General features: G+C 35.5%; 1 protein-coding gene across 2 annotated transcripts in view; it reads right to left on the bottom strand.

Annotated features, from left to right (window-relative positions):
- TNC (tenascin C) overlaps nucleotides 1-27,325 on the bottom strand; it is a 731,463-nt gene that overhangs the window by 75,014 nt on the left and 629,124 nt on the right. Inside the window, exon 4 of one of the 2 annotated variants that reach the window (XM_051979515.1) lies at nucleotides 13,695-13,793. The exons of the other annotated variant lie outside the window; for it this stretch is intronic. The gene's annotated coding sequence lies outside the window, so the exon portion shown is untranslated. The remainder of the gene's footprint in view (nucleotides 1-13,694; nucleotides 13,794-27,325) is intronic. 2 annotated transcript variants of the gene reach the window in all.

Genomic DNA, 27,325 nt, shown 5'->3' on the forward strand with positions numbered 1-27,325 from the left:
CCTATCTTTCTATTCTTCAAGATTCACCTGATTTAGAAGTTAGGGGAGTGATACTAACCATTTTTAACTTCTTTTTCATACTTGGTCATATTTGGCTATTCAATTTAATAAGCTATTTTATTTTGTTTATACTTTTATCTTTTATCATTTAGATCATGATAATATATTTAGAGATATTTACATAATATTTTATAACGAGTAATATATAGCATTTTACATAGCACTTTAAATTTTAAAAATTGCTTTCCATATGTTGTCTTGTTTAATTCTCACAATATAGGCAGCTAGGGATAATTATTATCCTCAGTTTACAGAGAAGTAAACTGAAGTATCCATTTTACTACTTAGTTTCCCTTTTTGTGCATTTCCTTCTTTGATCCTTTTAAAGTGCTTTAAAAAGGCATTATAACCTTTTTTTTTTCTTTTTTTAAAAGATAACATAATTGAGCTATAGAGGGATAAGATAGAAGAGACCATCGGGGTCTACTATTCCAATCTCTATGTTTTACAGACAAGAAAATAAAGGCCCAGGGAAGTTAAATATCCCAAGATGGTAAATGAAAGAGTCATAATTCCAATCCATTTCCGTGACTTCTAATCCAGTGATCCTTCGCATCAGTCATAGTTATATAGTTCTTCACTCATTCATTATTTAGGAACTATATTCTGGAATGGGTTTAATTCTGCCTTAAAATGAAGAACTAAAAGAGGGAATAACTTGGCATTGCAATTACCTTCATCCCATCTTACTTCTTATTAGCTAGTCCATTTTTTTCCCTATAATTTAAAGTGATGAACATAATTGACAAATTCATATTTGTAAAAAGAGACATTTTCTTTTTCTTATTAGCTCCATCAATTCTGATTTTAGATAAAATGCATTTTTATCAAGAACATGATCTTTTTTTTTTCAATACTGTTTGCAATCTCCTTATTGGGTAACTGGATCTCAGGCCCAGGAGTTATTTCTACATAGATAAATGTAGATGAATCATATATGTAACTTGTATATTTACATGTTATAAGTAGTAGACGATAGAATGGAGGAGTCTAACAATTTTGCAATACATGTTAGTAAAATTAGATTTTCAGTGTTGTGGAAAGAGCATTCAATTTGGAACTAGTGCATCCAGATTGACTTCTTAGCTACTTACTGGGTAAGTCATTTCAGTTTTCTCAGCTCCAATTCCTTTTTTTTTTTTTTTGGTAAAATTAAAGATTTGGATTGGATAGCCTTAGTCTTTACTACTACCCCCTCCCCCCCCCAAAGAAAATCGTCATTTCCTCCTTTCTTATTAGGACAATAGTTAAGAAAATGTTTATTGTCCAGTTCTGTCTGACTTCTTATAACCCTTTGGAATTTTCTTGGCAATAATCCTAGAATGCTTTGCTATTTACTTCTCCAGTTCATTTTACAGATGAGGAACTGGAACAATCAAAATTATAGTGACTTGCTCAGGGTGTCACAAATTCTATCTGAATCCAGATTTGAATTCACAAAAATGAGTCTTCCTGATTACAAACCCCTTGTTCTATCTATTGTACAATCTAGCTGCCTCATTAATTTTGGTACTTCCACAGGAAAAGTAGATTAATAATTGATTTCCCCCCTATCTCCATTGAGTCTACATAAATTCTTGCTCTAAACATCCTCATTCAGGCCCATATCATCATCATCTTCATCATCATCATCATCATCATCATCATCTTCTTCTTCTTCTTCTTCTTCTTCTTCTTCTTCTTCTTCTTCTTCTTCTTCTTCTTCTTCTTCTTCTTCTTCTCTTCTTCTTCCTTCTTCTTCTTCCTCTTCTTCTTCCTCTTCTTCTTCTCTTCTTCTTCTTCTTCTTCTTCTTCTTCTTCTTTCTTCTTCTTCTTCTTCTTCTTCTTCTTCCTCTTCCTCCTCCTCCTCCTCCTTTTCCTTCTTCCTTCTTCTTCCTCCTTCTCCTCCTCCTTCTTTTTTCTCCTCTTCCTCCTCCTCCTCCTCCTTCTTCTTCATAATTATAACTTTTTATTGACAGAACTGGGTAATTTTTTACAACATTATCCCTTGCACTCATTTCTGATTTTTCCCCTCCCTCTCTCCATCCCATCCCCCAGATGGCAAGCAGTCATATACATGTTAAATATGTCACAGTCTATCCTAGATACAATATAAGTGTACAGAACTGAACAATTTTCTTGTTGCACAGGAAGAATTGGATTGAGAAGGTAAAAATAACCTGGGAAGAAAAACAAAAATGCAAACAGTTTACATTCATTTCCCAGTGTTCTTTCTTTGGGTGTAGCTGCTTCTGTCCATCATTGATCAATTGAAGCTGAGTTAGATCTTCTCTTTGTCAAAGAAATCCATGTCCATCAGAATACATCCTCATACAGTATCGTTGTTGAGGTATATAATGATCTCTTGGTCCTGCTCATTTCACTTAGCATCAGTTCATGTAAGTCTCTTCAGGCCTTTCTGAAATCATCCTGCTCGTCATTTCTTACAGAACAATAATATTCCATAACATTCATATACCACAATTTACCCAACCATTCTCCAATTGATGGGTATCCATCCATTTGGAAAAGCTTTCTAATGCATCTTCTCTCCTTAAGTCTATCCTTTACCCAAGTCATTTTTCATTCACATTCTCCAAGAAATGCTTCTAGTAAACTGCTATGATCTTGCCATTCCTTTACTCACTTTAAGGGACTTGCTATATTGCTCTTCAACAAAGCATGTCTTTCTGATGCTTGTATTCAAAATGCTACATTACTTGGCTCTTCCCACCTTTCTAGATTTATCTCACAATACTCTCACTCCCAGAGTTTACATTTCAGCTGAACTAGATTGTTTTCTGTTCTCTCCATCTCTGGGTCTTTGCTCAAGTTATCTCTAGTGTCCAACTATTCTGTTTCCTCTATAAAACTTTTACTGACACCTCTCTTCTTCCTTAGGTAAGAATGACCACTCCCTCAGATGTCTCCTAACACTTTTCCAGCTCTCTGCCTTTTATAGTTTTCCTTCTCCCTTGTATTGTAGTTATTTGTACACATGTTATTCTTCCATTAGATATGAAATGGAACATAGGGACCTACCAATCTAATCACCCATTGATTTCTCACAGGTGTGAGGCTTTACTTATTTTTCTTTAATTTAAAAGAATCTTTATTATAAATATGGCTCTGAGGGAGAATTCAGAGGAAATCTCCCATTTCATTCAGGGCCATCTCCATTCCTTGTGATCTACATCTGGCCCCTAGTCCCTGATGGCTTTGGAGGGGAAAATGAGGCAAGATGACTTTGACTAGCTCTCCCTCACTTAATCAAATTCACTTTCATGTCATGGCATCACTTCCCTGATATCATAATTCTCTTCAAGAACAAAGGACAAGAGGATGTAGCACAAGGTGATACAGCAGATAGAGCACCAGCCCTGAAGTCAGGAGGACCTGAGTTCAAATCTAACTTCAGACACTTAACATTTCCTGGCTGTGTGACTCTAGGCAAGTCTCTTAATTCCAATTGCCTTAAAAAAAAAAAAAAGAAGGGACAAAGGACAAACAAGAATAACCACTCCAGTCCTAGGTTTCTTTGAAATCCATAGCGGAATTGATGCCTTTATGCTTTTTCTGGGTAATTTTTAACACTATAGCTTAGGATTCCATCCCTAAGATCACATGTCCTAGTGATCTAGGAAAAGGAGTCAAATTGCTTGACACAACTTTGGAACATTTCACTTTTCTCACATGAGAAATACCCTTACTGGCCCCAAGTCATGAAACCCAAAATTCAGTTTCACTTTAAATCATGGATTGTAATAAGTTTGAAATGTCTAGGGAGGAAACTTCTTGGAATCATTTGCCCATTTAGCAAACAAAGGCCAAATTGGCTGCTGATACCATGACTCAGAATGCTACTGTGGATAGAATGCACCAGATAAGACATTGTAATTCAAACAGAGATACATCCCAGAAACTTAGTAAGTGAAGTTCAATACACTTTAGTTATTTTAAAAATCATTTTGCAATAAAAGGGAGTGACATGGCTAGAAATAAGGGCTATCTGGACAAATATTTTAGAAAAGTCTCTCTTCTCAATCTTTGTTAAATGCAAAACAGTTCTATGGTTCCTTTAAAAAAGAAATACTCCATAAGTGGTATTCTATCTTTATATTTCTCCATGTTGACCAAGACCAGTTCCTATCTCAAGTTCAATAAACTGGATAAACTGATGGTCAAGTCAATCTTTGGAACTGAAATATAAATAACATGTAAACAGTATTTGATGGAGTTCATGGAAACAACTCATATGTAGCTTATACTAAAATTGTCAAACCCTTTTTTTGTCTAGCCTTGAAACTGATTCTTTTTTTAATTCAAAAATTAGATTTTTTTATTATTCTATTCAATATGATCTTATTGGATTTGGCCCAGTATTCTGACCTGCTAAGAACTTTCTAGATCCCCTCTCCAGTATCCAGTGTATTAATTGTTCCTTTCTAGCACTGTGCCATCTACTATTTTGTTAAGTAAGCCATCTTTGCAAATCCTTCTAAATTTTAGACACCTCAGGACCACGCTTGGCCCTCTGGGAGCCTTCACTAGTGTGTTTCTTTCATGCTGACATGTAGTCATCAGTGATAACTCTTGTACTATAGTAACTCAATCAATTCTCAATTCACCTAACGAGATTGTCATTTAGCCTTCATGTCTTACCACAAAAATAACATGAGATATTTCATCAGATGCTTTACTAAATTCTAGACAAAATATATAACATCCTCCCTGATTGATCTAGGAACTCTGGACAAAAAGAAAAAAAAGGGATAATTGATGTTAGTCATATTTTTAAACATTTTTGGGACTATGTTTTTATGTCAGTTAGATTTGTCCTTCATTTCTCCTCTTTCATCTTCCCAGAAAGCATTCCTTATAACAAAGAATTTTTAAAAGAAAAGAAGTAGTAATACCTCACACCTGTGGATTCTGTACCTTTGCAAAAGATGGGGAAGGATTATCTCATCTTACTCTTTTGACTTTTGAGACTAGGTTTCTTATCTTTCCATCTTTGCAACCTTCATTTTCAATTGTTTTGTGCTGGTTGTTCTTTTATATTATTGTCTATATTATTTTCCTTGCTTTGCTTTATTTCATTTTGCATCAATTCATGCAAGTAATTCTATGCTTTTTGTTATTCATCATATTTGTAATTTTTGTGGCATAGTGATATTCCATTACATGTATGCACCACAATTTGTTTATTCATTATCCAGTTGATGACCATCTACTTTATTTCCAGTTTCTTGCTATCACTGTTACAAGTATTTTGATGCTCATGAAACCTTTTTATTTCAGGGTTTTACTAAGTATACAACAGAAAAGATAAATCTTCAGATAAAAAGTTATAGACATTTTAGTCACTTTATTATAATTCCAAATTACTTTCAATATTTGTTGTACTAATTCACAGCTTCACCAAAAATGCACTGATGTAACTCTCTTTTCACAACACTTTCAAAGTTGAGTATTGTCATCTTTGCCAATTTGCAGGTTATGAGGTAAAATCTCAGGGTTGTTTGGATTTGCATTTCCCTAATTGGTGGTGATTTAGATAATTCTTTTTATGCAGTTGTTAGTTTGTAATTGTTCTTTGAGAAGTATTTCTAGAACTATTCTTTAATCACATATATTTAGGAATAGCTTTTGTGTTAGATAATTCCATTAGTTTTTGATATACCTTGGATACTACATCTTTATCTAAAAAAATCGACACAAAGTTTACTTTCCCCTATCCTCCCCTCCAGTCACCGGCTTTCTTATTTTGATGTATTAATTTTGTGTCTGGAAAAAAAAATCTAATCCATTTAATTTAATCAAAATTATTTATTTTATTTTTTATAATTGGATCTCTTCCTATTTTTTGTTAAAATTCTTCTAACTATAGCCATAAAAGATATATGATCTGCTTCTTTTCTAATGATCTTTGTGGCAGAATCTTTAATATTTAAGTCATATATCCATTTTGAATGTATTGTGGAATATGGTGTAAAATATTAATTTAAGCATAACTTTTGGAATGACCTATACTTGATGAAAGTATCCTGACTAACCTCACTCTAGGCCTGTCAGGGCCTATTTGGATCATCATTAACTTGATTTAACACTCACACACATATATTTCTAGGTGCTATATTTCTGAAAAGGCTAATTATGCATTAACACACATTAAATACATGCTGGGACATTTAGGGAAATCATCATATATTATAGTATCTCCTGGATATTGTACAGATAGATGAACATGTGAATAGATGTACATATTAGTTTTGGGGCAAAATAATGGTTTAAGAATAATCCTTTTACAATTCTAGCCCTTATACTTTGATTAAAAAGTATTAATCGACTTTTTTTATCCATATTGCTTTTGCTATTTCTTTCATTCCATTATGCATTGTGTATAAATAAGGTAATATTTCCTCCAGGATTAATCAACAGGAAGGTTTTTAGAATGCTACCTATGAGGTGATAAGTCTGGATAGGGAAATCAAGACTTGTCATTGGTCATGACTCTATTTCTTATTCAAATTCTGCTATTGTTCTGGACAAATCTTCCATGTTCATTTGGTTGTTTTGTATCTCACTTTCACAGAAGGAGCATGAGATACAGTTGGTTGTTTTTAGCCCTCTTCTCTAAATCCAGGAATTAGAGGCCATTGTTCTTCACTAGTCTTTTACAGGGAAGAAAACCATTCCATTTTGGATACATAAAGATAACTACTAAATGCCTAGAGATATATTTCAGACTGTTACTCAGGACTTCATTTTTATTAGTGCACAAAACATATTAAGAGTATACAGTTTGAGACAGACACATGACATGTCCCTGATTGGATGAAGAGAAGAAAGACTTGTATTTTTAGGACAGATGGATTTCTTTCATTGTCATCCTGGCAACTCCTCCAGAAACTAAGACCAAATAAGCCTCCTTGCTTGCAGACTAGTTTTAGTGTGCATACTTATTGGCGTGTAGAGGCATACATGGATGTTTTCTAGAAATTCCTCAGTCCTACTCCCTCTCAACACCCATAAATTCCACCTTAGAATGTGTCAGAAGAAAAAAGAAACCAGGAGGCAGATTCTGGGTGGATTTTTTCCCAAGGATATCTGATCCTGAGAGTTGAGAGAGACAATTGTAATATGTGTACTTGACTGCCAGGAGAAAGGAAGCCCAACCCAAGGCCTCCATCAGACCCAGAACAGTGGAATCCAAGCTTCATGAGCAGCATTTATCTTGGCATTTCATTTTTTTTCCTTTGACATCACATTCTTGAGACTTAGAGCCTTTTTTTTTTTTCTTTTTGAAAACTCAGTGTTTAGGATGGGAAATTCAGAAGGATTGGCCACCATCTTGGGGGGGGGGCTCTAAGTAGGTTTGATGGCTATGATGAGTGATAGCCATATGAGGGGCTTCAGGAAGCCACAGGGGATTCTGAATGCTACTGACTCCCTAGGAGTTACTTTCTAGTCTGGAAATTCTAGAAAGATGCAAAGGACAGAAAGGGAGCTCAGGATTATGAACTTTTATCTCAGTCACAACTAATTTTTCCATTTATCACATGATTTATATTAAGCACTCTTCCCTCCCTGAGCATCAGTACTCTTGTTTATAAAATGAGTTAAAACAGATGATAGCTAATGTTCCTTTCAAATTGATGATTTTATTTTTCTGCCTTGAAGGGAAGAATGGCTAAAAAAAAGACCATTCTCTGGGAGAGATGAAAGACAGAGATCTTGGGAGATGCTACCTCCTTTCTATTTTGTGTATTGATGACTTGAGAGCAGATTGCCCTCAACTCCATGGCCTTAGTTTCCTCATTTGTTAAAGAATGGTTATTTGAGCAAGTGATTTGGTTCCCTCTGACTTTTAAGTTTCCCTTTGACCCTTAGTTTCTTCATCTTTCAGTGGTGACAATCATATATTATGTACAAATAAGTCTGTTGTAAGGAAAGTATTTTGTAAATCTTTCCATGCCAATAACCAAAGTAGTGGATCAAAGAAAGCTTCCCCAGAATTATCATGCTGTTGGTCTAGTAGGAACTTAAGTGGAAACATAAGATTTAGAGTTTCTGGTGATATTAAAGATCATGTATTTCCTTGTTTTATTCAATTCTGTGAGTCATGTCTAACTCTCCATGACATTATTTAAGATTTTTGGGGGGCAAATATTCCTGAATAGTCTCCCATTTCCTTTTCCATCTCACTTGACAGATGAGAAAACTGAGGCAAACAGGGTTAAGTGATTTGCTAGAGTGACAGCTAAGAAATGTCTTGAGACCATATTTTAATTCACAAAGATGGCTTTTCCTGACTTTAGGTCGGCCATTTCATCTATTCGACCACAATCATATAGCATAACTCCTTTCATTTTATACATGAGGAAATTGAGAATCAGAAGGATCTTTGCCCAAGATCAAATAGACAGTAGACTTCAATGCTAGGTCTATTGAATCTAACTCTAGGATTCTTTTCACAACACTATATTACCCTCAGAATAGAATACTTCTGGGGTATAAATAGCATATGATTAGATTGCAAATTGATTGAAGAAAGGGATTGTATCTTTTCTACTTCTGTATCTCCCCCAAAGAATAATGTAGTGCATTGCACATGATAGACAATAAATGAAGGAAGGATGCTTTAAGATAGTATTCTTAATAGAAGGAACATAGTTGTGTCTACATTGTTTTTTCTTTGTAGAATTATCCTGAAATTCAGACAAAGTCCCCATTTCTTTTCTGGAACTAAATAAAGTAAGACCAGTCCTTGGATTCATAGATGAAAGATGTTAAAAAACATCTGTTCTAATGCTTTCATTTTGCTTTTGTTCTAATAACTTGTCAACTTTTGAGATAAGATTATATTGAGGGGTCTATTGCCTCAAGAGATGATGTTTGGTGGTCTTGTAGGAAGATGATTTCTAGCTGTATTTGCTTTTCTTTTATTCTGCCTTGCAATTCCCAAAGGATACTTAAGATACTTAAGAACCAACAGCCCCTATGCCAAAGCTAGCTTGATGACTAGAAAGTAACCACTCTGTGGCATTTGGCAGAAAGTAGATTTAGTTGGCACAACTTGTGACAAACAGACATAAGACACTATTCTTGGTGAGAAGGAAGCATGCAGGGGCCATTAAAAATTGCAAACTATCCAGTTTCACTGGCATTATTGTGTGCTATAGTTGGGTCATAATTTAAAATCTTGACCTTCATTATTTAAGGCACTTATTTAAAAATCTGATTCAAGGAACTTTGGTCCATTGTTCTTTTCATCCCACGACTTGATTCAGCAATTTTGATCTGTGGAGCTTAATTCTGAATTTCAAAATGTTAGTTGGATGGCCAAGTTCAATGGCTTGAGGAATTGAGAAAATTGCTCAGCTGACTGCTGGGAATTGTTCTGCTCTGGGTGAGGGCTTAGCTAGGGGGCTCAGATTCAGATCATGTTTGTTTTAAGTTTATAACACTCACCTGTTTACATTATTATCTTAACATCTGTTTCTCTTCACTAGGATTTGTTGATCTGATTATATAGTTCTCTAAACAAAAGGACAAAGGGCTACATAATGTGATTTATTTTCCTTCTCAGCTATTGACTTGGCTTAAAAATTCCTACTTCATACAGTCAAAGAGTATCCCAGCTTTCCTTCTTTTTTTTCTTTAGCAGAAGAACCAAATTTAATCCATAAATTTTATTCCATAAATTTTTCCATCCAGACACAATAATAAGATTCATATTTGTGGCTCAGTTATACCTAAGAAATTCTTAGGTATTTAACTAGATCCATTGATACATTCAAACCACAAACTACTCAAGTCTGGTATGGTTTCAATTTTTGAAATAAGACTTTTGCAAAGTTCTTGCCTTTAAAAAAATAACATTTCTTTCCTAGGTAGGAGAAGAGAAGTATGGAGTTCATCAAAGAATCAGCCTGATGGAAATCCATTTAATGTGGGAACATCTTTATTATTTCTTCTCTACATACTCTAGTCAAATGATATTTCAAAATTAAACTAACTTTTAAGAAAAATGTGTCCATATTAAGACTTTTTGGAAATTTAATTTGACTTAACATGTCAAACAAAGTTGAGAAACAGATTTATGAATTTCTCAGTTATGGCTAGATCAACAAAGAAGTTAGCCTAAGATTATCATCTGTTATACATAGTAATTTTCAGTTAGCAAGCACTATAGAATAGGAAAACAAAACAAAATCCAAAAGATCCAGGGAGCATTGATAGCTATAGCACACAGGCAAGAAACTCTTTCAGAAGAGGACAACAGTGCTAGAGAAACTTTGTGTTGCAATTAGACTTTACGTATCATTTAATCCAACCACCTCATTTTACAGATGAGAAAATTTCAAGCTTTGAGAGATTACCTGACTCATAAGAGGAAAATTTAGTATTCAAACCTGGATCCTCATTCCTCAAGTCTCTAGTTCTTATTGTTGCACTTGCCGCTCAAGTTCCCAAATGAATTGGGATGGAATCTTGAGCCAAATGGTAGGCTTGTCATCTTAAGTACTCCCCATTGAACCCAATATTCTGCATGTATCCAGACCACAATGACAACTGGGTTACAGTCATACTCCCTCTCAATTTGAACAGCAAATGGATTTCATATTTCTCTAACAAAATAAACTTGGCTAAGTTGTGGCCTAATCTCAAGTCAATTTCTAGTAGCTGAGTACCTCTAGGTAGAAAAAAAACTTAACCCACCCATGTTTCGCATCAGATTCATTATTTGCAGCTACTATTCAAAATAGCAAAGAAATGGGATTCAATTTTAACAAAGGAGGGCAGGTTTAAAGTTATGGTACTTAAAAACTTCTTTGAAGCCAAGAGGACTGTTTGGGAGGATGTTATGTGAATAGTAATCATGGTAGGTGATTCAAACCCATCTCTACTCTTCATCTTTCCTTCCCCTGATGATTGCTTTGAAAGTTGATGATCATAACAATAAATAGGCAGGATTAATTATTTGTTTATACTTCTATAAGAAAACAGTTTTGAATTCCTATGACATAGTCACCATTCTCATTGCATTTTTCGAGTTTAGGTGGCTTGGTAGATAGTAGTGGAGTCAGGAAGATTCATTTTTCTGAATTCAAATCTGGCCTCAGACATTTACTAGCTATATGACCCTAGGTATGTTACTTAACTCTGTTTGCCTCAGTTTCACATCTGTAAAATGAAGTGGAGTAGGAAATGACAAACCATCCCAGTATCTTTGCCAAGAAAACCTCTAAAATGGAGTCACAGAGAGTTAGATGTGACTGAAAAGTGGCTGGGAAAAAAAAAAAAAAAACTGTTTCAGTTCCGATTGCTTTCCCTGGCATTCAAAGTCTTTCAATTCAAATCTAATAAAACAAACACAGTTTTAGGGACCAGATGTTCAAAGAAAAGAAATTAAATGGTCTCTGACTTTCTAATGTTATCACCTACTGTTTCCTTCCATATATTTTGTGCTTTAAACAAGCCAGTTCTCTTTCCATCCTCCCCCTCTGCAACTGGTCTTCACTCTTATACCTTTGTGCTTTTCTCACATTATTTTCTGTGCCTCTCTAATCCTTTCCTTTTTATCCATGGAATGTCTGCTAGCCATTTAAAGTCCAACTCCCATGTCTTTGTATCAACTGAGAGCCTTTCCTCATCCTTGGTGGTGTTCTTAGCCTTTGTTTTGGATATACCCTACTGTTTGAATCTCAAGGTATATCTCAAATAACAGTGAATGTTAAGAGTTATCTCTTTCTGTCTGATCCCATATGCCACAGAAGTAGGGATTATATCTGAACTAAACTCTGCATCATCCTTAGCATGAAACCTAGGGCTTTGCAAAAGGTAGACCCGGGTCCTCAAACTTTTTAAATAGGGGGCCAGTTCACCGTCCGTCAGACTGTTGGAGGGTCAGACTATAGTAAAAACAAAAACTTTGTTTTGTAGGCCTTTAAATAAAGAAACTTCATGGGGGATAACCGTCCTCAGCTGCCCTAGACACTTGCTTGTGAATGAGCAGATACAAGTGCCCTAATAAAATTGAAGAAGAGTCTGAAACAAATAGGAAGACCCTTAGTATATGTGTGTAATAAATGAAGGTTACCAGTGCTAGTAGCTTAAATAGCTTAAGACAGTAGTGTCATGGAAGCAATAAATATGAGCTCGGACAGACTTTGTGAAACTGAAGAGAATAGAAGGACTCAGCATACCATCGTTTATAGGGTCATAAAGAGTCAGATATGGCTCAATGGCTAAACAACAACTTTCCCACATCCCCTTTTCTGAATCCATATCCAGCTTCCTACTGTCCAGTGGCCTCATGCTATTGACAGTGGCACAGAGTGAAGTTTTGTGTGAGTATTTCATTGGCCTGGGAGTAGGGAGATAGTATTTTGGGGTAAGAAAGAAAGGTGTTTGAATGACACCACTGACATCCAGTTGTTCAGATGAGAAGCATTTGAGGATAGGAAACTGAGTATCGAACTTTGAATCAAGAGATTTGTGTGAGAGTGCTGATTTCGCAACTTCTTACCTAGCTATATAATTAGGAATAAGCTTTGAACCTCCTTTTCCCCATTTGTAAAATGGGAATAATATTTGTAGTACCAAAATAATATTTGTCTACAAGGACAAAATAAAACCCCGCATATGAAATATCTTCCAAATATTAAAATACCATGCAAATGGCAGCTATTATTATGGGGACCATCCCTAATTAGAGTTATCTATGCATTTCTGCATACAGATTAATACTATTGTATAGATCTATATTTATAGTATCCAAACACTATTTATAAAACAAAGAATTCATAGATATTTATCTATGTATATGTATCTAGTATACAAATACTATATATAAACTAGTTCATATATAATTACCTATATTATATAAATACTGTTTAGTTATATTATGGATACATGTCTATATAGAGTATGTATATATAGCTACATAAGTATATAGAGAGAGTACGTATATATAAGTGTATGTATATATATATGCATGTTATCATATATATGTATATATACACTAAAGATACAGTATATATCTAGAATATAGGAATACTATAGCTATATACCAGATAGTCACATCCAGTAAACAAATATTAATATGCTCTTTAAAGATTTGTAGTAAAAGTCCCTTCAGAAGAGCTCAATGGAAAGTATCCTATAGGACAAAAATCTTACTGGATAAGGTATGATAAATGGTGCTCTCCCAAAGTAAATATATCCCAAAGGCTGAAAGCATCCAATAGCAACCTGAGATCAATAGCTGGAGGGATAAATCCATGTTCAACAACTGGCAAATGAAAAGGCCCTTTCTTTGTATCTATGCAATGGGTATGTTGATATGATGTCACAGAAAGTTTTGTATAATAAAAAGATGAAAAAATTGAAACTTAATTGTATCACAGAAGCAGGATGTCTGTAACCAGCATTTTTCTAGAAAGTTTTAGCTATAAGAGGAGAAGCCATTTCTAATGTGAGGTAAGAGAGAAGTACTTCCAAATTACATTGAGAAATCAAGCCATTTTCTAGCTCTAATTCTGTTTTAATTAAGTGTGTGACTTTGAAAAATATATTTTATAGCTTTCCTTCTTCCATTTTCCCCCCCTCCAAAATGGGAACAGTGCTATGATTTTCTCCTTACCCACCTGTGAAGTACTTGAGTTTGCAGCCTTTGACACAACTCCCCTATATTTTCACAATGCTTTTGCTTTCATTTTTCTTGCCACTTTCATCCTCACAATACCCTGGTGGAGGAAATAGGACACATCTTGTCATCCCCATTTGACAGATGAGGAAACCAAGATTCTAAGAAGGGAAATGACGAGTTTTACAACTGGTAGAACTCTGAGTAACTTTGGGGAAAAAAGTGCTACATTCATGAAAAATGTTACTATTTATATAACTAGCAGGGTTGGAAAATTCAGTCACTTATTTGAATGTCATTCCTTCCATTCCTAAAATGTAGGCACCACTAACATGGAATCTATAGGACAGATGTCTGGCTACATTGATTCCTATATGAAACTTCAGAACTGACATAACAGAATAAGCATTTATTAAATGCCCACTTGTGCTGAGCATTGTAGGCCTACTCCAAATTTCAGGAGAGACAGTTTACCAGATAATTTTAAGCACCCTAAATCACCCTGTTCATTGAGAAATTGGGCTGGAATGAATGTTAGTAAATGAAGATGGAAGTCCAGGAGAGAAGGATTATCAGAGTATCCTGCAAGAATAAGAGTCTCATGCACTCTTTCTCTCTCTCTTCTTTCTCTGGCTTTCTTTCTGTGTTTCTATGTTTGTGTCTGTCTCTGTCTCTTTGTCTCTGTCTATTTCTACTCTTTTTTTTCTCCTATCACTCTTGAGATAGAAGCAGAAAGAGATAGAGACATAAGTAAAGACTATGAGAAAGAGAATGAAAAACTGCACACATATTAGGAAATGAAATCATTTCAGAAGGTCTGAAGATCTCAACTTTTTAGAAATAGTAATTTATGAAAAAGAAAAATATGTAGAGAAATTTAGCCCTGGTGAAATTTACCAACTGGTGCATGGAATAAAGTATTAGAATTGGAATATAGAACAGTTAATGTCAGAACTAAAAGAAACTTTCGTATGTAGGGAATATGAGGAACATTCAAACCAAGGTAAGAGAATGGCACATTACCATAGAAAGGGCCCTCAGCACAAAGAATCTCTGAGCTGCAGGCAACTTGAGAGATCATGTGGTTCATTTCACAGACCGGAATCCTGAAGCTGAGAGAGCCTGATGTAGGTACAACTAATACAGAGGTGGGAATAGAAGAAGCTAGATCCTCTTTCCACTATCTTATTACTTCTTAGAGTTTATTTTGCACTAAGCATTTTATACTAACACAAAGTAATATTTGGCATCATTTAGGAATCAGAAACAGATCACATCAGCAAGGAAGCAGCTTTTGGGTAAGGGTGGGGGAATATCTGAGGGAATCTTTCCTGCCCCTAGGCCAGAAGTGCTAATGGCACAAAGTGAGTTAGTCAATAATGTCCATGATAAAAAGCAAGAAAAAATTTTGTGTTTGCCTTTTGGCATTCCAGAATCCCATTGCCTAAATAGTTTGCTCCACATTCGTAGCTTATGTTTCCCCTTCTCTGAGAATGCAGAATTTATGTCAGTCTTCATAAGGTGAATACTTCAATCAGTGCAGTTCCCATAAATAGAAAGACACCAACTAAAGGGGCTTTTATGCCAAATCATTCTGTAAAAATCACCCATCATGCTTTAAACCCTAGGAGAGTTAGAAATGGTAAAATGCCTGACCTCTCTGTACTTCCCAAAGGCATTGACTTCCCCTCAGGAAAAGTCCTGTGCCAGATCAATGATTTCCATTCGGCCTCTGATGAGCTTCCAAATAGAGACCCAGGCACGAATGGGCCAGCAGATCTCTTAATGATCTCAGCAGTGAATAGGAGCTAATGGTGGCAATAAAAGGTGAGTTTCTAGCCTGAGCTCTACACTTCTAAGGCAACTAATCCTTAACTCCCCTTGATATGTATCCTTTATACCTAGTAACCTATTCTGTAATGCGATGAGGTCAGATTCAAATTCTTCCTTTGATACTCATTAGTGGTGTGGCCATGAGTGATTAATTTAACTCCCTTGGGCCTCAGTTTCCTTCTCTCTAAAATGGAAGCGTCTTAGGTAGCTCTCAAGATTATGAACTGCATAATGAAATCATAGAGCTCTGCTCCTCCCCACACCAATCATGGGGATAAAAATTTTCATGTACTACTTATTGTTTTATATATTGCCAAAGTGAGTCTACATTGTAAAACCAAATTACCCAACCTCACTCTGCTTGAAGCATTTCTAGGATACCTACTCTAGGTCTGTGCTTTAGAGGGACAGTGACTGAGGACAGTCAGAGATGGAAACCATTGTGGGGAGTAACAGAAAAGGAGGTGGCTCTCTTTTCCCCTGCTCCTACATTGTAAACTCCTGAGAGAAAGAATATTTCTAGTTGTTCATTCTTGTATCATGGATGGGACCTTGCATATGGTCAGCTCAAAAAATGTTTGTTGATTGAACTGGAATTCACCCCTTTTCTCCTTTATCTTGTGGAGTTTCTATGCTATCAATGCCAATTAAAATTTGTCTCCTCTTGAAAAGGACCAGCATTGAATAAGTCCATGTACAGGAAGAGTACGGTCCAGGTATTACTTGAGACTTGCTCTCTGTAAGAGCATACACTTCAAAGCATTGGCTCACTGTCTCCTGTAACAATGAGTGAAAGACATGCTTGAAGATAAATTTAGGATAATCTTGGTGAAGAATGCATGTAACAGGAACAAAGCATCATGAACTATACTATTTATGACTCTGTTATGATAGATACATTGTTACTGCTAGTTACTGTTATTTACGACTCTGTTATTGTTAATGCTAGTTACTATTTAAGGTTCATATCAAACTGAAATGTCGAAGTATGGTATATACTTTAACCCTGGAAGGTACACAGTGCCACTTGAAGACATCTGGTGTTAATGCAACATTAGTTTAATTCTGGTGTTAATGCAATGCTAGCTTAATCCTAATATTAATGTAGCACTAATTTAAAGAGTATAATAAACCCTGGCTCTCAGATCAATAAATGGACTGCTTAGACAAATCCCACCTGGCTCGTGCATCTTCATTTCATACCCACACTCATCCTATTCGCTGGAGTTAGACTCCTATACTTTATTTGAGAAGTTTTCTCTTATTCTACCTGTTGGCAAGAAATTTCCTCTTTGGCTATCATATCATACTCATGTTTCATTTTGTACATAAAGTAGTATTAAATGAGAAGGAAGGTAACATATACATCAATGTATCAAGAATCCCTGATTTCATTGGTGTGAACATTCCTTTCATTGCCATAGAACACAATCCCTTCAGGTTTTTAAGAGCTGCTGTGGTTGAAATATCTACCAATCAGTCTGTGGCCAACCTAGGGATTAGCTTTTTCATACTCAACTAGACTTTACCTTGGACAACAGATGCACAAACTTTTATGAGAACCATGTTTGAAGTATAGCTTCATGGAAAGAGCTTCATAGCTCTTTGCTTTGGAATGGTGAGACCAGGTTTGAAGCTTGCCTCAGACATTTCAGTCATTTGAATCAATTAGATAATTGAAAAACATTTATGACCTGTTTTGTGGCAGGTAAGTGTTGGGGCTACAAAGACCAAAAACTAAAACAGTAACTTGTCCTCAAGAAGCCTACATTTTATCAGAATCAGAGTAAAGGAGGAGACATGTACACTTTGGTATATATATGAAATACATACAATATTGATGCAGAATGATTTTAGTGGTAAAAGTATAAGGTGATTTTAGTGGGAATGATACATCTAGTGGGTCAGATCAGGAAGAGCTCCATGTAGAAGATAGTTCTAGATCTTGGACTAGATTTTGAAGGAAACTATGTTTGGAAAGAGGTTGAGGCACGGAGAAATGGGTTCTGGGTAAATGGGGAAAGCCAGTATAAAAAGTCAGCATTGGAAAATAGAGTGAAATGAATCAGAGATAGAAAAAAGACCAGTTTGACTAGACCATTGAAAAAACTAGGAACAAATAATACGAAAACTCTCAGCCTTGGTTTTCTCTTCTGTAAAATGATTACAATACTTGAACTATTTTTTTTACCGATGTTTGTGAGGAAAGGCTTGGAAAATATTAACGTATAAGTTATGATTTTCAGCTTGATAAAATCTGTCATAGCTTGTGATATAGTGGCATATATTTGAAAACTCAGTCCCTTCTATGATATAATGAAGCAACAGAATAGCTAACCAGAAGAATTAACAATGAGGGCAGATAATCATAAGACCATGAAATATCATAGCTGGATGGATATTTAGAGATCCTCTAGTTGGAAGCTCTTCTTTTGTAGAAATATTAAGATCCTCAGATATAAAATAATTTGTTCAAGTTCATATAAGCAGTTAGGTGGAAAAGAGAATGGATCTTTAAGCCTGGAGTGCAAAAGAACTGAGTTCAAAATTGACTCCAGACACTGACTAGCTGTGAGATTCTAGACAAGCCATTTAACCTCTTTTTGTTTTAGTTTCCTTGTTTGTGTAATGAAGAGTAATAATAGTACCTCCTTCACAAGCTTGTTGTGAGGAACACATGAAATAATATTTGTAAAGTGCTTAGCAAAAACACCAGCACATAATAGGTATCTAATAAGTGCTTCTTCACTTCCTTTTATCTTATTCACAATGAGTTAGCAACAGGTCTCACAATTTTCTGCCCAATGTTCCTTCCCCTTATCGTGTCACTAATGACTTGTGTGATCTTGGGAAAGTCACCTCATCTCTGTGTATTAAACTCCCTATCTCTGAAATAAAGAGATTCTACTCTGTTAGGATCTTAACATTGCTTACATTCTAGACTGCTCTTTATCTTGATGCCCATTATTAATAAGAAGTACTATTTCTACAGGTCTCTATGGTTTATAAAGTGCTTTCCTCATAAGTCAGGAAGTAAACAGAACAATTCTTTTGTTTGTTTTTATTTTACAGTGAGGAAACTGAAGCTCAGTCAAGTTAAATCACTTATGTTCTCACAGCTACTAAGTATTGGAACTAGGGCCTCGGCCTCTGGGTCTCCTGACTCCTGGTTTTGTACCTTTGCCATTATACTATTCAAGTTCACTCTCTCTTGATTACAGTTGAATAAAAATATTGGGAACAGGGAGGCTAAAATTTGCTCCAGTCTCCTACCCCATATGGGACAATCCTATTGTTGCCATTTTCTGTTCCTGAAAGTCCAGTCAGGGATATGAGCTTCACATGGCTCCAAGGAATGAATGAGTACTTATTCTCAATCCTCTCCAAAGGCTTTTGCTGTCTCTCACTAGGTAGTGACTTCCTGCCTGCCTGCATGAAGTACCTGTGCCAGCATTTCAGCTGCCTGTGGTTATTCAGACAGCATCAAATCCCTGGCCAGACATCCTCTGTCCTTGGTACTGGCTTTCCAAAAATCACCAGGAGGCCCGCTTTGCTTGTCCCCATTGGCACCATGGAGAACAAGGACTGTTCCTTGAAGTCAGTCTCTTGAGACGGTTTCCTATTCCACTGCTTGTCTTGGCCTCCTGCTGGTTATTATGACATCATCCCACATTGCTGTGAGCACAAAGAGGGTGAAGCAGGAACCTGGCCTCAGCTCTCTGCTTTATGCATAAATGCTAAGGCAGTGGGAGTATGAGAAGGGGAGGTGCTGAGAAATGCTACTAGCAGCTTCCTTGCCCCTGAAGGAAAAAAAAACACTAAATGACCAGTTATGCTAGTTGCAGAATCAATTTCTCTCTCCTCTCCTCCCCTCCCCTCTCATCTATGTGCCTGTCTCTTTTGTGGAGGATAGAAAAAAATCTTGAAATAAAGAGAAATAGCTGACTTCTACTCACTCTATCACTCCATATTTGGAGAATGGCTTTGATGTAAGCACGTGCTTTTATTATGGAATGCAATGAGAGACTTACAAACAGAAGCAACTCCCCTTAAGTGCTTAGTATCTTCAGCTATTCCTTTGAATTAGAAGTATTCCTGCTGATGAAATGATCTGTCTCTACATAATGAAGTAAAACACAAATGTTTTTCAAAAAAGTGTCTACAAATGAAAAACTAATAAACTTATTTGTGTGCATTTGCTTTTCTGTCACATATTGTTATTCAGCTGTTTTAGTTGTATCCAACTCTTCATGACCCATTTGGGATTTTCTTGGCAAAGATACTGGAATAGTTAAACTTTCCTTGTCCAGCTCATTTTATAGATGAGGGAACTGAGGAAAACAGGGTTAAATGACTTGCCCAGGGTCACATAGCTAGTAAGTGTTTGTTTGAAGCCAGATTTGAACTCGGGAAAATGAGTCTCTTTGATTCTAGATCCAGCACCTAATCCAGGGTCATATTTTCATCTTCACAAAATTTCTATGTGCTAAATTCTTCTTCCACTCCTTTGATACTTCTCTATTATTCTCTACTTTACTGGCAGAGTAACTTCACATAGTCGTTTTATCTTTGTGGGCCTCAGTCCATTCATCCACAAAATTAGTTGTATGAATAAGAAAATCTCATGCATAAATATTTATAAGATATAAGGTTGGAAAAGACTTGAGGATTTTCTAGTCCTATCAATTTTATAAATGACAAATTGAGTCACAAAGAGATTAAATGACTTGTCTAAAGTTAGAAAATTAATAAGTTGAAGAACCAGTATTCAGATATAGAATCCAAAATTCCTACCAGTTCTGAGATTCTATTACTGTTCTAAGGTCTTTACCAGCTCTAACATTCTATGTATCTCTCAGCTCTCATATTCTGTGGTTTAGTTATAAGACCAATTACTTGATATTATTAGATATTGTTTAATAGTTTTCAGAATGATTTTCTAATCAAGATTATCTTTATCTTTGTCATATTATTCAAATATTTCTCTAGTATAATTCTTAAATATCTTATAAACTTTTAACAATATTTTGATAACTATTTCAATTCAGTTGGTTTCTTTTGTAATCTAGTTTTTTTTTTTTTAATTCATTTAAAGATTTTCCGAGGAAATAGATAGTAGCTATAATGTCTGCCAAAATTTGGGTCAATAGCTCACACAAAAAAATTAAGAACTCTCGATCTAATGGATTTTTCTTTATTCTCCCTCAGCTATGGATTTATTTGTACTCTCAGTGCCTATGAAATCCTCATCATTAAAATAAATGAATTAAACTCAGGGATTTTTAAAGTCTTTTTTATACATATTCGAGAATTTTATCAATTTTTGGATAAAGTTACAGAGACTTAATTGGAGCCAACATTTCTTTGCTTTTTCTTGTCTTGACTACAGCTGATGTAGAAAGCATTTTTCATAGTTTTCTCAGATGCAAAGGCCCTTTGTGGATAGGGAGACCCAGATAAATGTACACCAGTCTATATGAGAAAGACTCTCAGAGGAAACCTGATCGGAGGATGTATTGCAAGCAAGGGCCAGGTGGATGTCACTCTTGCCAAGTTCCTAACATACGTGTAATGTGCCATGATATGCTGCAGGCTCTGATAGTGCCTTGTGGGATAAAATTTTAATGAAATTTCAGGGACTCTAAGACATTAAAAGCTCTTTTGTTATGAATACTGATGTGTGGGGCAAACATTTGCCCAGTTAGGAAGCTATATAGATGATGAATTTCCCAAGTATATTCAGGGATGCTGTTCTTGGGCTTAAGACCTTTCATTTATGTTTAACTTATACTGAAGTCACGTTTCTGTTATGGATGAACATTAACTGGTATCCATGGTTTTACTTAATGTTTACATGGAAGCTTAGTGGAAGCCAAATCTGTCTAACCAGATGTTGAAGTAGGAGGATCTGAGGATCCTCAGACCTGCTCAGTAGTCCTCAACATAGTAGGGGATTCAGAAATAAGGTCAAAGCAATCAGAAGAAAGGGAAGAATTAAAGAAACTTTCTAGACTATTCTCCTAGCTAAGGAATATCTCATACTGAGCAAAACACTTTGAAAACAAATTGTCAATGATTCATTAGGGTCTTTTTAATTAGCAATAAAATAATCAGATTTTGGAACATATCCTAGAGGACTACCTTCCTTTCCATCATAAAAGTTCTCTTTTTGGTTTACTTGTCAAGTGACTTTCCAGTGTCAGAGAGTGCATATCATGCAATGAAATCATTCTATTTGGAGAACTCTCAATGACACGGAACACTGAACAAATCCAGTGAACAAATTCTATGATGTGAAGTAAGTCATCCCATCATTCTCTGCCTTAGTTTCCTCATGAGGAATAGGGGACATTTAAGATTGTATCTAGACAAAATCCAACATCCATTCCTATTAAAAACACTAGAGAGTATAAGAATAAATGGATTTTTACTTAAAATAGTCAGTAGCATCTATTTAAAACCGTCAGTAAGCATCACATGTAATGGGGATAAACTGGAACCATTCCCAATAAGATTAGAAGTGAAACAAGGTTGCCCATTACCGCCATTACTATTCAATATAGAAATGGTAGCTTCAGCAATAAGAGATGAAAAAGAGATTAAAGGAATTAGAATAGGTAACAAGGAAACCAAATTCTCACTCTTTGCAGATGAAGGTATACTTAGAGAACCCCAGAGATTCTACTAAAAAGCTATAAGAAATAATCCACAACTTTAGCAAAGTTGCAGGATACAAAATAAATCCACATAAATGATCAGCATTTTTATATATCACTAACAAAATCCAACAGTTAGAAATACAAAGAGAAATCCATTTAAAATAACTGTTGATAGTATAAAATATTTGGGAATCTAGCTGCCAAGAGAAAGTCAGAAACTATATGAGCAAAACTACAAAACATTTCCACACAAATAAAGAGAGATCTAAACAATTGGAAAAATATTAAGTGCTCTTGGATATATCTAGTGAATATAATAAAGTCAACAATACTACCTAATCTATTTATTTAGTGTTATACCAATCAGACTCCCAAAAAACTATTTTAATGACCTAGAAAAAAATAACAAAATTCATCTGGAAGAACAAAAAGTCAAGACTTTCAAGGGAACTAATGAAAAAAAAAATCAAATGAAGGTGGCCTAGCTGTGCCAGATCTAAAACTATATTATAAAGCAGTGATCACCAAAACCATTTGGTATTGGCTAAAAAATAGACCAGGTGATCAGTGGAATAGGTTAGCTTCACAGGACAAAATAGTCACTAACTATAATAATCTAATGTTTGACAAACCCAAAGATCCCAGCTTTTGGGATAAGAATTCACTGTTTGACAAAAACTGCTGGGAAAATTGGAAATTAGTATGGCAGAAACTAGGCATTGACCCATATGTAACACTGTACACCAAGATAAGGTCAAAATGGGTTCATGATCTAGGCATAAAAAATATTATAAATAAATTAGAGGAACAGAGGATAGTTTACCTCTTAAACCTGTGGAAGAGGAAGGAATTTGTGACCAAAGAAGAACTAGAGATAATTACTGATCACAAAATAGATAATTTTGATTATATCAAGTTAAAAAGTTTTTGTACAAACAAAAGTAGTGGAGACAAGATTAGGAGGGAAACAATAAACTGGGAAAACATTTTTACAGTCAAAGGTTCTGATAAAGGCCTCATTTCCAAAATATATAGAGAACTGATTCTAATTTATAAGAAATCAAGCCATTCTCCGATTGATAAATGGACAAAAGATAAGAACAATTTTCAGATGAAGAAATTGAAACTATTTCTAGCCATATGAAAAGACGATCCAAATCATTATTGATCAGAGAAATGCAAATTAAGACAACTCTTGAGATACCACTACACACCTCTCAAATTGGCTAGGAAAAGATAATAATGAATGTTAAAGGGGATGTGGGAAAACTGGGACACTGATACACTGTTGGTGTAATTGTGAATCATCCAACCATTCTGGAGAGCAATTTGGAACTATGCTCAAAAAGTTACTAAACTGCATACCCTTTGATCCAGCAACGTTACTACTGGGCTTATATCCCAAAAAGATCTTAAAGAAGGGAAAGGGACCCATATGTGCAAAAATGTTTGTGGAAGCCCTTTTTGTAGTGGCTAGAAACTGGAAATTGAATGGATACCCATTAATTGGAGAATGGCTGAATAAATTGTGGCATATAAATGTTATGGAATATTACTGTTTTGTAAAAAAAAATGACCACCAGGATCATTTCAGAGAGCCTTGGAGAGACTTATATGAATCGATGCTAAATAAAATGAGCACAACCAGAAGATCATTATACACTTCAACAACAATACTATATGATGATCAATTCTGATGGACATGGTTCTCTTCAACAATGAGATGAACCAAATCAGTTCCAATTGTTCAATAATGAAGAGAATCAGCTACACCCAGCAAAAGAACTATGGGAAATGATTGTGGACCACAGCATAGCATTTCTACTCTTTCTGTTATTGTCTGCTTGCATTTTTGCCTTCTCAGGCTATTTTTACCTTATTTCTAAATACATTTTTTTCTTGTACAGCAAGGTAACTATATAAATATGTATACATATATTGCATTTAACATATATTTTAACATATTTAATATGTATGGGTCTACCTGCCATCTAGGGGAGGAGGTGGGGAGAAGGAGGGGAAAAGTTGGAACAGAAGGTTTTGCAAGGGTCAATGATGAAAAATTACCCATGCATATATTTTGTAAATAAAAAACATAATAAAAAGATTGTATCTAGATTTAAAATTCTATACTTCTTGAGCAAGGTTCTTAATTTTTTTTTTTAATGCTAAGGACCCTTTTGGCAGTCTGGTAAAACTAATGGCTCTCTTCTCAAAAGAATATTTTAAATGCATAAAAGACAATATCTGAGATTACAAAGAAAAAATAAAGATGCTATTATTTTTTTTACCCAAGTTTATGGTCTCCTCCTACTTCTTCTGTCAATGCTTTATTTTAAGAACCCTTAGTGTAGATGAAAGATTTTCTGGATAAGCAGTCAGGAGCAAGGAATAACTTGAGGAAAATGCCTTTCCAAGTGGGTAAAAAGTAATAGAAGCTTCAGTAAGGACACATTAGGAAGAGGAATGTTTCATTTCCCATGAACCTGTAAGACCAGGTGGAGTTCGGGGAATAGATAAAAGGTTATATAGTCTACTTGAAAGTAACACAACTCAGGACTTGTAAATTAGAGAAAATGTCAAGATTCTGAATCCAGTAGCTGAGAGGCAGCAAACAACTGTACCAGAATAGAATGCTGACTTTAATTAGGAGATCAGGGTCTACATTGCAGTTATAAGGGGCAGCTAGATAGTGCAGTAGATAGAGCAGTGGCCCTGAAGTCAGGAAGGAGGACCTGAGTTCAAATCTGACCTCAAAACACTTAATACTTCCTAGCTGTGTGACCCTGTGCAAATCACTTAACCCCAACTGCCTCAGCAAAAAATAAATTAATTGCAATTATAATACTGAGTGATTCTGATAATCATTTAATCACAAAAAGTCTCAATGTTCCCAACTGTAGCACTTAGTTCACAAGGTTGTTGAGAGGAGCAAAATGAGATCAGATTTGTAAAGGGATTTGCAAACCTTAAAATGCTCTAGACATTTCACCTATTGTTATCATTGACTTACAATGAATTAACCTTTAAAAACTTTCCACTCACAAGTAAATCAAAAACATAATGGTATTAATAACACTTATAGATCTTTCAAAAATACTTTAAAGAATATCTTTGCAGTTAATTGGTATGGTGGATATAGCCCTGGGTCTGAAGTCAGGAGAAATTGAGTTCAAATCCAACCTCTGACACTTAATAGTGGAATGACCCTAGATAAGTCACTTAACCTTGTTTGCCTCAGTTTTCTCATCTCTAAAATGAGCTGGAGAAGGAAATCGCAAATCTCTCCAAGTATCTTTGCCAAGACACAAGATGGGGTCATGAAGAATAGAATATGACTTAAATCAACCAAACAACAAGAACAACAACAAATAGATATCTTTTTTTTACATCATCTTCATTTGCAATCATATTTCCCCCTATACCCAAAGGATCAGCCCTCGTGCCAAAGAGTGTACTGTGATGATCCTATCAAATCTTTCCTGTAAATCTCTTAGGTGGGTAAGGAAAATATTTTCCCCATTTTGTTGGTGAGGAAACTGAGGACCAGAAATATGAGACATAATTTTCATTTGCATGAAGGTTCAAGGAGGGATTTAACTTAATACAGAATGGCACAGTAAGGGAGAATTCTTTTGGCTTTCTGCCTGATTCATGGGTGAAGAGGAAATAGAAAATAACTGACATGTTGCATTTAATAATTTAATCTTTGATGATAAATAGGATTATAGGGAAGATTCTTGCTCCTCTTCCTGCTCTTCCCCATTTCTAATAGATAATATTAGAATCATTCAATAGATCCAACATATTTTTTACTCCTTTTGGTCAAAGGAAAGAATTGCCTTCATAGTGTTTCTTTTCTTTGCAAAAGCTCCTTACATCCTGAACGATGTGATTATACCTCCTTCTACCCTAATCCCAGTCTCCCCTCCCCCCTTCTAACTCCCTTGCAGAGGTGAGCTCCTTCATTCTTTGGGGGATTTTACTCTTTGGAAGGCAGCCCAAAAGCTAATTTTTCCCACATGTCGAGGGTGTTTCAGTTGGCTGGGGAATGGATTGAAAGGGATTCCCTGGAATAACTGGTGGCCTGACTGAAAGGGAGTGAACTGGGAGGAGATAAGTAAATGGGTAGATGGCGGTGGATTCTATAAGAACCTGATTAATTCAGCTGTAACTATTAGAGGCTTGGTTCTTAAGTGAGGTCCTTCCACTTTCATCCTGACCTCTCTCTTGCTTAAGACCGAGGAATCCATCAACTGTGTTTTCTCCAACAAATAAATTAACCATTTTCAAATTTGGTAGTTTCAGGAAAGGCACAGAATAATTTATTTGCCCTATTCTGGCCTCCTGTGAAAAATCTTTAAAATATTTTTAGCCTAATACTTGCTTTTCAGGACTGAAATTTAGCTGACTGACTGTACCAATTAATTTCATTGTAATTTGAACTTTTCCCATCTCCAGACTGAGTTAGACAAACTGACCTCATCTTCCGCAAACATCAGTGTAAGGTGATAGTAAGCAGAGTCATTCTGCAAAAGTACTAAGATCCAGTCCTCCCCTAGTAATCCTCTGTCCCTGAGCCAATCCTACTGAATAGCCTCTGGAATACCCGATAGCACTATTTGCAATTCTAGATGAGTTCAGAAAGGCTAAAGGGAAACTCACAAGTTTCATTCTTCTTTAATAACCTATGACCTTGGGCAAGACACTTAATCTTGTGGAGCCTCAGTTTGCTCATCTGTCAAGTGACAGTAATAATGTGCATACTATCTATCTAAAATTTTTTTGTGAGGAAAGTTCTATATGAAATTTATAGCACCATATAAATGTGAAATCTATCCTATTCTAATTCCCAGACCTAGGATTTCATCAGCATAGGGAGCATCTGAAGAGCAATGAGGAATGTCTTCCAACTGGGCATATCCACATTTCCTCTGAAACTTACAGTCTTAGAGATTTACCTGGAGAATTGAGTTGCTAAGAGAATTGTATTGAAGGGTCAAACTGCCAGCCCATATCAGAAGTGGGACCCACACTCAAGGCTTTGTGACCCTCAAGACAGTTAAACCAAGCTGCCTTTTAATTATAATTATTATTTACTCTTAGCTTTGAGGCTTATATTCATATCTAATATCTATAT

The sequence above is a fragment of the Antechinus flavipes genome, chromosome 2, assembly GCF_016432865.1.
Source record: "Antechinus flavipes isolate AdamAnt ecotype Samford, QLD, Australia chromosome 2, AdamAnt_v2, whole genome shotgun sequence".
NCBI lineage: Eukaryota > Metazoa > Chordata > Mammalia > Dasyuromorphia > Dasyuridae > Antechinus > Antechinus flavipes.